Source organism: Trachypithecus francoisi, unplaced genomic scaffold (assembly GCF_009764315.1).
Source record: "Trachypithecus francoisi isolate TF-2019V2 unplaced genomic scaffold, Tfra_2.0 Lachesis_group5, whole genome shotgun sequence".
Lineage (NCBI taxonomy): Eukaryota > Metazoa > Chordata > Mammalia > Primates > Cercopithecidae > Trachypithecus > Trachypithecus francoisi.
The window spans coordinates 104,206,807-104,216,216 of NW_022681470.1; the positions used below are offsets into that span (position 1 = coordinate 104,206,807).

General features: G+C 42.3%; 1 non-coding gene across 1 annotated transcript; it reads left to right on the forward strand.

Moving 5' to 3' along the window:
• Positions 1-3,956: 3,956 nt before the first annotated feature.
• LOC117077061 lies at positions 3,957-4,079 on the forward strand. The gene has a single exon (XR_004434648.1). It is a non-coding gene; the product is annotated as a small nucleolar RNA SNORA40 (small nucleolar RNA).
• Positions 4,080-9,410: the final 5,331 nt, after the last annotated feature.

The following is a 9,410-nucleotide window of genomic DNA, read 5'->3' on the forward strand; positions in this document are numbered from 1 at the left end:
AGCCATGTTGGTCTTGAACCTAGTCTAATAATCTCCTATTTTTAGATAATGAATGTTTTAATCAGTCTGTCAACACTATCTAGTGAGTCCTAGTGAGTACAGACAGTGGTAAACATTGCAGGACAAAAGATAATGAAGGAAGCAGAAAAAATAACCTTCATCCCCCAAACTGAAGTGGATACTTGTTGGGGAAGCTGTCTGTCTCACAAGAACTGCCCCTTCTCTTGGTACAGCCTCTGATACACAGGCTGCACCACTACCTCCATCCCCCAGCAGACCCTTTCTCTGCCGTATAATCCTGTCCTGTCCGTAGTCAGACGACAGTTCTAAACTGGGCCAACTTCAAATTCTATCCTAAGAAATACTAAACCTGATTTTCATTGAGGCTGATTCAAATTTCTAGCAGGGTTCCAGATAGAAGGGTCACAAATTCCTACTAAGGCCTTTAGCATGGCCCTGGTTTCTGTCCTTCCTACAGGTTGTTTATTCAATAATTTGCCCTCTATAGATGTCCTAGTATTCCTTTTTTTTTAGAGATAGCATCTTGCTCTGTCACACAGGGTGGAGTGCAATGGTGTAATCACAGCTCACTATAACCTCAAAGTCCTGGGCTCAAGTGATACTCCTGCCTCAGCCTCCCAAGTAGCACACAGCTGGAACTACAGGTGCACACTGCCACGCTTGGATAATTTTTTAATTTTTATTCTTGTAGAGACAGAGTCTTCCTATGTTACCCAGGCTGGTCCCAAACTCCTGGCCTCAATTGATCCTCCTGCCTTGGCATCTCAAAAGTGCTGGGATTACAGGTGTAAGCCACTGTGCCTAGCCTATTTTTTTTTCAATAAATGTCCTCCCCTCATGATTTTTTTGCCAAAACCAATTAGAGTCAGTATCTAATGTTTTCAAATAAGAAGAAAAATAAATAATTTATGAATTGTTTCTAGAGAGTATGCTGTGAATTCTAGACCTTCAAGAAAAATGTAATGGTTCATTTTATTGCAGTGGGAGTGAAGGAAGGCAGTAAGGCTCTACCCTGTATTTGGAGATATGAAATTAGCAATGCTTGCTAAAAAGTAGCAAAACAGCAATAAATGAATTTATTGTGGTCAACTAGATACCGGGAAGAAAGTATTGGAGGACCCAGTAGCTGGCACCATAAGCAATTTGAAAGAAATGAGACAAGCTGATACCACAGGTTAGATGGTTGTTTTGAGTGTATCAGGATAACCTAATGTAAGAGAACAGCACACTTAGTCCTATAAGTCTCTCCTATAGGCGTAAAATCAAAGTCAAAGTCTTCATATGATCCCACTAGCTACTAGCCTGAAATAACAAAAAAAACAAATTTAGAAATTGATGTTTTAAGGTATTGAATTATACCTCCACTTGCATGTATAAACTAGGTTTCATATGTAGATACAGCATGATCAGGAAAGAGTAAAATCCTGGCGATGGAAACTGAGATATATGGGAGGAGTCAGAGGAACTAGGGAAACTAAGCCTTCTAGCCTCTGTGAAATGTTCCCACATTGCACCCCCATTCCTACCAACCAGAAGAAACTAACAATCCAGCCCACTGGGCTCCACTGTTCAGCAATGCCCACTGTATGACCAGCATTTGAACTCTTCATGGACTGGACGGGGTTATACAGAATCAATGCAGAGAAGAAAGAAGTTATACACAGAGACTAGCTAAGGAATATCATTAAGACTGGGGATATTGTGTTGGCATAGATTTTGAGGATAGGGTGGGTTATTAGTGGTTTCATTTACTAAGTAATCCATCTCCTGATGAATATCAAATGGGATTTCAATATAACTAAAAAAGGAATGAAGATTACCTAGGTATCTAGATTTAGAAAAAAATGGCTCTGTGGTGTAACCTTGGATTCAGTAGTTGGTGTTACTTTGCATTGCAGCTCATTGCATTTGTGGTTATCAGGTCATGTTGAATAGGAGCATCTTGGGACATATGGGATGAAGTGTATTTTGTGTGTGTGTGTGTGTGTTTAATGCTAAGCAGCTAAAAAGGAAAATGTAATAGTCACCACATGGAGCTGGTGCCTGATGCCCTCTTCTCTGAGTACAGCCCCTGAAACTCAGAATGAGCCCATGAAGCCTTTGTCTGTATTATGTGGCATCCTGATACCTCCCACCCTCTGCTCCCACCACCACAATAGCTGGACGCAGTGGTGTACCAAAGGTTGGGCAAGGGAAGCAGTGTGCCTGGGGGAAGGCAATAAAAATATCTGTAGAGAGTTTAAAAGCAATAATAAAGCCAACTAGAAGTCAGTCTGCTTTTCATTATCGCCATGTGCCGGTGATTCCAAACAATGTCAGTGATACAGTACTGCTTCCTAAAAAAAAGCTTTTGTGGGTCTAAGTGCTAAACCATTGTTTTGTTACTACTGAGTTTTAATAATATGCATGTAAGCTTCAAATTAGCACTTTTTTATTACTTATCCTTTATAGCTTGCATTCTACTTAGAAGTTAATTCAAACTCCCAGTTATACAGTCATGCCCCAATACACACAAACTCAGCCACACACGTTTGTTTTGAATAAGTTCCTGACAGTTTGAAAATCATTCGAGCTTACTTCACATGCCCAACCCCATGGTGCCACATATTCCTGCATCTAAACAGTAGATTCAAAATAAGCAATAATATTACAGTGATTACAGAAATGAAGAAACAGATTTTGAGTTACTTTAATTCCATCATTCTGTGAATGCCAGGAGAAATGACAAAAGATGCTGGTCTTATGCTGCCAGCAAAAATCAAAAGAGCAATGTATAAATGTCTTGGTCATTATCACCAAGAACTGGGCACCTGATCTAAAGCAATGGGCAGAATAATGTTAGTATTTGCTAATATTCAGACATGAATGCTGATATTTTTATTGAAACATAACTATACATATGTATTGCATACATGTCATATTTTGATACATGCATACAATATGTAATGACCAAATTAAGGTATTTAAGATATTCATTACCTCAAAAATGTATCATTTCTTTAGGTTGGGACTATTTCACATCTTCTAGCTACTTTAAAATATACAATAAATTAGTGTTAACTATAGTTACCCTACAGAACTATTGAACACTAGAACTTATTCCTTCTATCTAACTATATGTTTGTACTCATCAACCAACCTTTCTTCATTCCCCCTGCACATCCCTTCCCAACTTCTGGTGACCATCATTCTACTCTCTACCTCCATGAGATCAACTTTTTTAGCTTCCACAGATGAGTGAGAACATGAAATATTTGTCTTTCTGTGCCTGACTTATTTCACTTAGTATGTTGACCTCCCGTTCCATCCATGTAGCTGCAAATGACAAGATTTCATTCCTTTTTATGGCTGAATAGCATTTCTTGGTGTATCTAGACCACATTTTCTTTTACCCCTTCATTAATCAATAAACACCTAGGTTGATTGCATATCTTGGCTTTTGCAAATAGTACTAGAATACACATGGGGTGCTGGTATCCTTTTGATATACTTTCTTTTGGATAAATACCCAGCAGTAGGAATGCTAGATTGTATAGTAGTACTATTTTTAGTTTTTTGAGAAAACTCCATACCATTTTCCATAGTGACTTTACTAATTTACATTTCTACCCAGTGTATAAGAATTCCCTTTTCTCTGTATCCTCATCCGTATTTGTTGTTTTTTGTCTTTTTTTTATAATAGCCATTCTGAAGCGAGATGGTGTCTCATTGTGGTTTTGATTTGGATTTCCCTGATGATTAGTGATGTTGAACATTTTTTCAAATACCTGTTGACCATTTGTATGTCTTCTTTTGAGAAATGTCTACTTGGGTCTTTTGCCCATTTTTAATGGAATTATTTGGTCGGGGGAGAGGTTGCTGTGCAGTTGTTTGTAACTAATTTTTGTAGAACAAAAATTTTGGAAGTTTTAACTAAAAATAATAAAAAATATGACTGCACTTGCGTTTCTGTTTAACTTGTGAACAAGCACTTATAGACAGGTGCAAAAAATAAATCCTCTTTTGCAACTCAGATCTTATTGTTTAATAAGAGTTTTGATACACATAAAAGAGATATTACAATTTTTTAAATGATGAATTTTCTAATTTTTTTAGAAATTTTTCAACTGTGTCAGCATTTGAAAGCTACTAGACTCATTCCCTAAGACATGAAAACATGGATGGCATTGTAATTTCTAGAACTTCTTGTGAAATGAGATTTTTGTGAGTCTCTGCTAAACTTATCTTTCTGCTTAAAATTTTTTCTATTTATTTATATGTTTCTTCAGATGAATTTTTAAATTAAAATTAATAGGAAGTATGAACAAAGATAGAGTGACATACCTGATTATACTGACTATTGAGGATAAATATGCAAAGATTAATTTTGATAAAATTATTTACAAGTTTACAAAAGTTACAACCTGAAAATGAAAATTGTGATAAATTTTTATCATTCATTGCTGTGACAGACCAATCTGCAAGTCTAAATTTTTCTTTTCTCCAAAAAAATTAATGTAATAAAAGTATTATTTCATTACTTTGCCTTTTATTATACTGTGATAATTATTTTGTATCATATTGTTTATTTGTATTTTATTAGTATGACTGTATATACACAGTTTAATAAATTGTTTTTTCACTGCATTCCTTTCCTGGCAACATCATCAGTTATATTGATGCATACATTAACTATATTTCATGATTACCAATGAAAATAACTTTGTTGGGGAGATGTTACAAAATTATTCACTTCAGGTATCTAATATGCCAGACATCTCACTAGCTGGCTGATCCAGGGCACATAACTGATCAAACTGGGGCCCCTCGACTCCCTCCCCAGGAAGGTGGAGGGTGGCTCTGAGCAGCAATGGGCCTGACTCAGTGGGAGCTGAGTCATGTAATCAACAGCACCACAGAGTCCGTGAACTCCCACCATAGAGGTCCTAGAGCTGCCCTGCTCTGACCTTCCCACAGCCCCCTTGGGTTGTGAGATACCCCAGAGTCATTCCAGTAAAACTCCCTTCTGCCCCTTTTGCCCTTAGAGCCAGGATCAGTTTCTACTACTCGAAAGGCTACTTTTCCACAAGGAAGGACCTACTGGTGGAGGAGGAAGGGTGGCATGGGAATGGAAGAGCAGGGAAAGAATTCTGCCAGCCAAAGCATCTGAAATGAGAGCACACACCCATGCTCCACTGCTCACTCTGCAAGGACGACCCACAGAGACACCTGGCACAACAGAGTGGGGTGTGTGAGTGGGACACGGGGAGGGACAGGAGTAAAAAGACACCTGAAGGGGAGGCTGCCTGTGCACTGGGAATCACACACCTCCCTTCTCACCGGGCAAGCCTCCTAGCCCAGGACCTTTTTCTAACCATCTAAAGATGTGGGTTGTCCCCTGCTGAAGAAGTGACAGTGACATCAGCCCCCAGGTGGCTACTAACACTTGTAAAACATCTGATGTCCAGGTTAGATATAAGCTGTGGACATCCATAGAACTGTCTACCTGGTCTGCTCTCAGCCCCATAGTAAGGCAAGAGTGTCCTGATTCTTGCATGTCCCCACCCCACTGGCCTCAGCTAACTGACCCAGGGATGGTCTCTGACTCATGCTGAACCAATGAACTTCTTCCCCAGGAATTTTTAACTGGGCCTTGAGGAAATCAAGGTCAGGCTCCCTCTCACAGGGGAAGCTATGGCCAGTCATGTTTCCAGAAAGCTGGATTGCAGTGACGAAGGGACAGGCAGAGATAAACAGAACAAAACAATAGGTGGCATTTGAGTCTCTTGTTCTAGCCACATCCTCGAGACTTGGTTGTTCTACATGTCTTAGGATTCTTAGAGGAATAAATTCCTTGTTTTGCTTATTGAGGTGAGGTCTTGGTATTTGCAAAGTTACACAGGTTGTGTGAACCTTAAGTGTGCTGGGTTACTTTTTGAAAACAAGAACAACATTGAGAGATCAGAAAACATGAGCAGCCGTCACACCAATCCACCTGCCAGCTGTGACTTGTGATTGTCGTACCTGGCAGTTGCATACTTGAGACTGTGCTGTGTCTGGTTTCACTGTGCTGCCCACACTTGGCGGGGTCAACAAGCAGTGGGCAGAGAGCACCCCTAGGAGGGCTGGGGCGGCTGTGTCCACCTGCAGCTCCCACGACAGTTTCATTCTCAGGATGGGATCCAGCTACCTGGCCCTGCCTATCTAAGGACCCCACATACCCTGCTGTTGCCTCCTGCTGGATTTTTTCTCTCCATACTTTACCCCCCAGGGCTTACCTCTCACAAGGAGGAAACCCTCTTCTCTCTCCTGATTTAGTGGGAGGGAGGAGATCAGTCTCCAGCAAGCTGTCTTGTGGGGTCCAGAGCAGATAAAGAAAAGAACTGATATTTCCCTACACCTGTGATGTGCCTGGCACTTCTATGTAGGCCATCCCATGTAATCCTGACCATAACCACGTGAGGCAGGTGTTGTTATCCTCATTTTACTTGAGAGCTCAACCAGAATGTTATTCTTCCTCATGTCTGTAAATAGCACATGTCCTTGGCAGCCACCATTCTCTCCCCACCCATTTTCAGCCTTGTTTTCCACACAAGAAGCAGCACGATTAGAAAGCCAGCTACTGCTGATTCCTGAATGTTAGATGCCAGGGGAAGTCTCTATTTTCATACCAAACCTGGTTTCCTGGTGGGCACACAAATTGTTGCCTGCTAAAATAGCAACTCTGGCAAAAATGTCTCCAATCTGCTTAGATGTGCATCAAATTAGGAGCTGGCCTTGCAGTTAAACTGACTGACTGTTTCTAGTGACCTGGAAACAAAACTCCCTTTAAAGCTACCAACTGCTGGCCTAGAATCATCAGCACCACTAGAAACATGGGGCCCTAAAGCAAAGCCTCCTGATGGCTTTGATTTATTTCAACCCCATCCCTCTCCATCACTATTCTTTACTCTCTTCCAGCCCCCGCAGGCCAGGACAAGACTGCTTTCACGCAGACACACATGCACGCAGTTATAGATGGTATCAGCCGAGCGCAGGCTGGGGGCCAAGGTCTCTGCCTTCAAGAAGAGGAGATGCTCGACTCTCAACTGTCTCTCTTGCACCGCTCGTGCTCCCTCTTTCTACGCCCTCAGCCTTTAGGCAATCAAGACCAGAGTCACAGGATCAGTTTCCACAGCCACTTTCAACAAAAGTTGATAGCACTGTCATAAACTCAAATGCCCTTAGGGATCTGGCAGGTCACAATAAAAATAGTTGACATTTTCTCAAACATGATGGGCTGTCTCAAAATTTCTATGGCTGCTGTTCCATCTGGCTCAACACTCTTCCTCCCTGGGTTCTCCAGGTGGCTCACTCTTCATCTCCCTCCAGTCTTTTCTGGAGGGTCATCTTTTCAGTAAGGTCTCCCTGACCACCCTATTTTAACTGCACCCAAGCACTGTCCCCTTGCTTTCCTGCTTCATCTTTTTCCGTAGCATTTATCACAGTGCTTACTAAATAATGTGTCTCTCCCATGCCTCCACAAGGCTATAGGTGCCATAAGGGTAGAGATTTGTCTGTTTTGTTCCCTCATGTATCCGCTGTCCCTAATATGGCCTGGCTTATAGCAGGTGTCCAAATAAATATTCACTGTATACCCTAAATACCTGGACATATTAATCCTCCCAACAAACCCGTGAGACAGGTACCATGACGATGATGATGATAATGACAATGATGATGCCCATTTTATAGATGAAGCTGGAGTACAGAGAGGTCAAGGTGCACAGCTAGTAAGAGGGAGCTTCCTGAACTCAGACCCATGAAGTCTGGCCTCACACCACACCAGCAATCACTGCAGTGCTTCTCATACTCTCTGTACAATGTGGCAGAGGCTGGTAGCAACTGTGACAATTGGAAAATACATACCCTGCCTTAAAACATTGTGTTTTTAAAATCCTGTTCTGAACCAAAAAAATAAAAATAAAAATCTGTTTGCCTTATTTAGCCCTCAGGCCACAAGTTAGATGGGGATTAACCTAAAGCAGGCATTGTAGATAAAAGTAGGATTTTATGGCCGGGCACAGTGGCTCACGCCTGTAATCCCAACACTTTGGGAGGCTGAGACCGGCGGATCACGAGGTCAGGAGATCAAGACCATCCTGGCTAACATGGTGAAACCCCGTCTCTACTAAAACTACAAAAAAAAAAAAAATTAGCCAGGCATGGTGGCAGGCACCTGTAGTCCCAGGTACACAGGAGACTGAGGCAGGAGAATGGCGTGAACCTGGGGGGCGGAGCTTGCAGTGAACCGAGATCATGCCACTGCACTCCAGCTTGGGCAACAGAGCGAGACTCCGTCTCAAAAAAAAAAAAAAAAAAAAATTGGATTTTATTTGGTTGGGAAGGAATAGCGATTTAAAGAAAGATTACCCAACCAACCTCCGGTGTCGAGGAATCCAAAGGTATTTTTTGCTGGGTTATTTTCCCTGTGTGGCAAGAAGGTCCATGCTAAGGGAGGGTCCCAGGAGAGTCATTTGAACAGTAATCTTGTGGGACCCTCTAGATTTTTTAACAACAGAAGCAGTTAGAAAAACATGGGAGAACCTTCCTGGAGAGTTGATTGCAGGGCCATCCAAATGGCAGGCAGGCTGTGGACTGCCACAGGTTGATCTTCTGGGACAGCAGCAGCTTCAGAGAAGAAGGACCCCACACAGAGCCATGGACATGTGTATTGTCCTGGCATCTTCCATGGCATTAAGGGATCTCATTGCGTGTCCTTCTAGACCTCCGAGAAACGATCCATTTCTTTGGTGGTTGGGCAGTTTATGATTAAGACACCACGACATCCCAGCTTCCTTCAGCCCCCAGTCATCTCACATCAGCTGTCAGTTCAGGAATTATAGTGCCAGCCAAAGCCTCCAGAAATGCCTTCAAACAAGGAGACTCTGAAGCCACAAATATTTGTTGAAAGCCACAGGCCACATTAATATCATGGCCCAGACTGTAGGAAAGATGAAAGAGGACCGTTTCTCTTTTGTGAGGTAGCTGCAGCCAAATAATAACTGGCCCAGTCTCTCCAGGCAACTGAAAATGGCTAGATATTATCCATTCCTTCATCAGCCACTCAATAAAACCATGGGCTGAGCACCTCGCATGTGCCAGCACAGTGTTGTGCAGTGGCACAGACGGGCATGAGGCAGGGATGTTCCCACACAGGGAGATAAGCACTGTGTCAGATTTGCGGCTGCAAGCTGTGAGAATGCAGAGGAGGCAGCCGCACCCGCTTTGAGGTATGCTGTTTACTGGGGTGAGAAAGAAGCAAATCAGAGCCAAGTTGCTTAGGGTTGTTTGAAGGAAGGGAGTCCCCAAGGAGCCTGCCAGGTGGACAGGTTGGAGCAGACAGTTCCTCCCCAAACAGGAAGGACCAT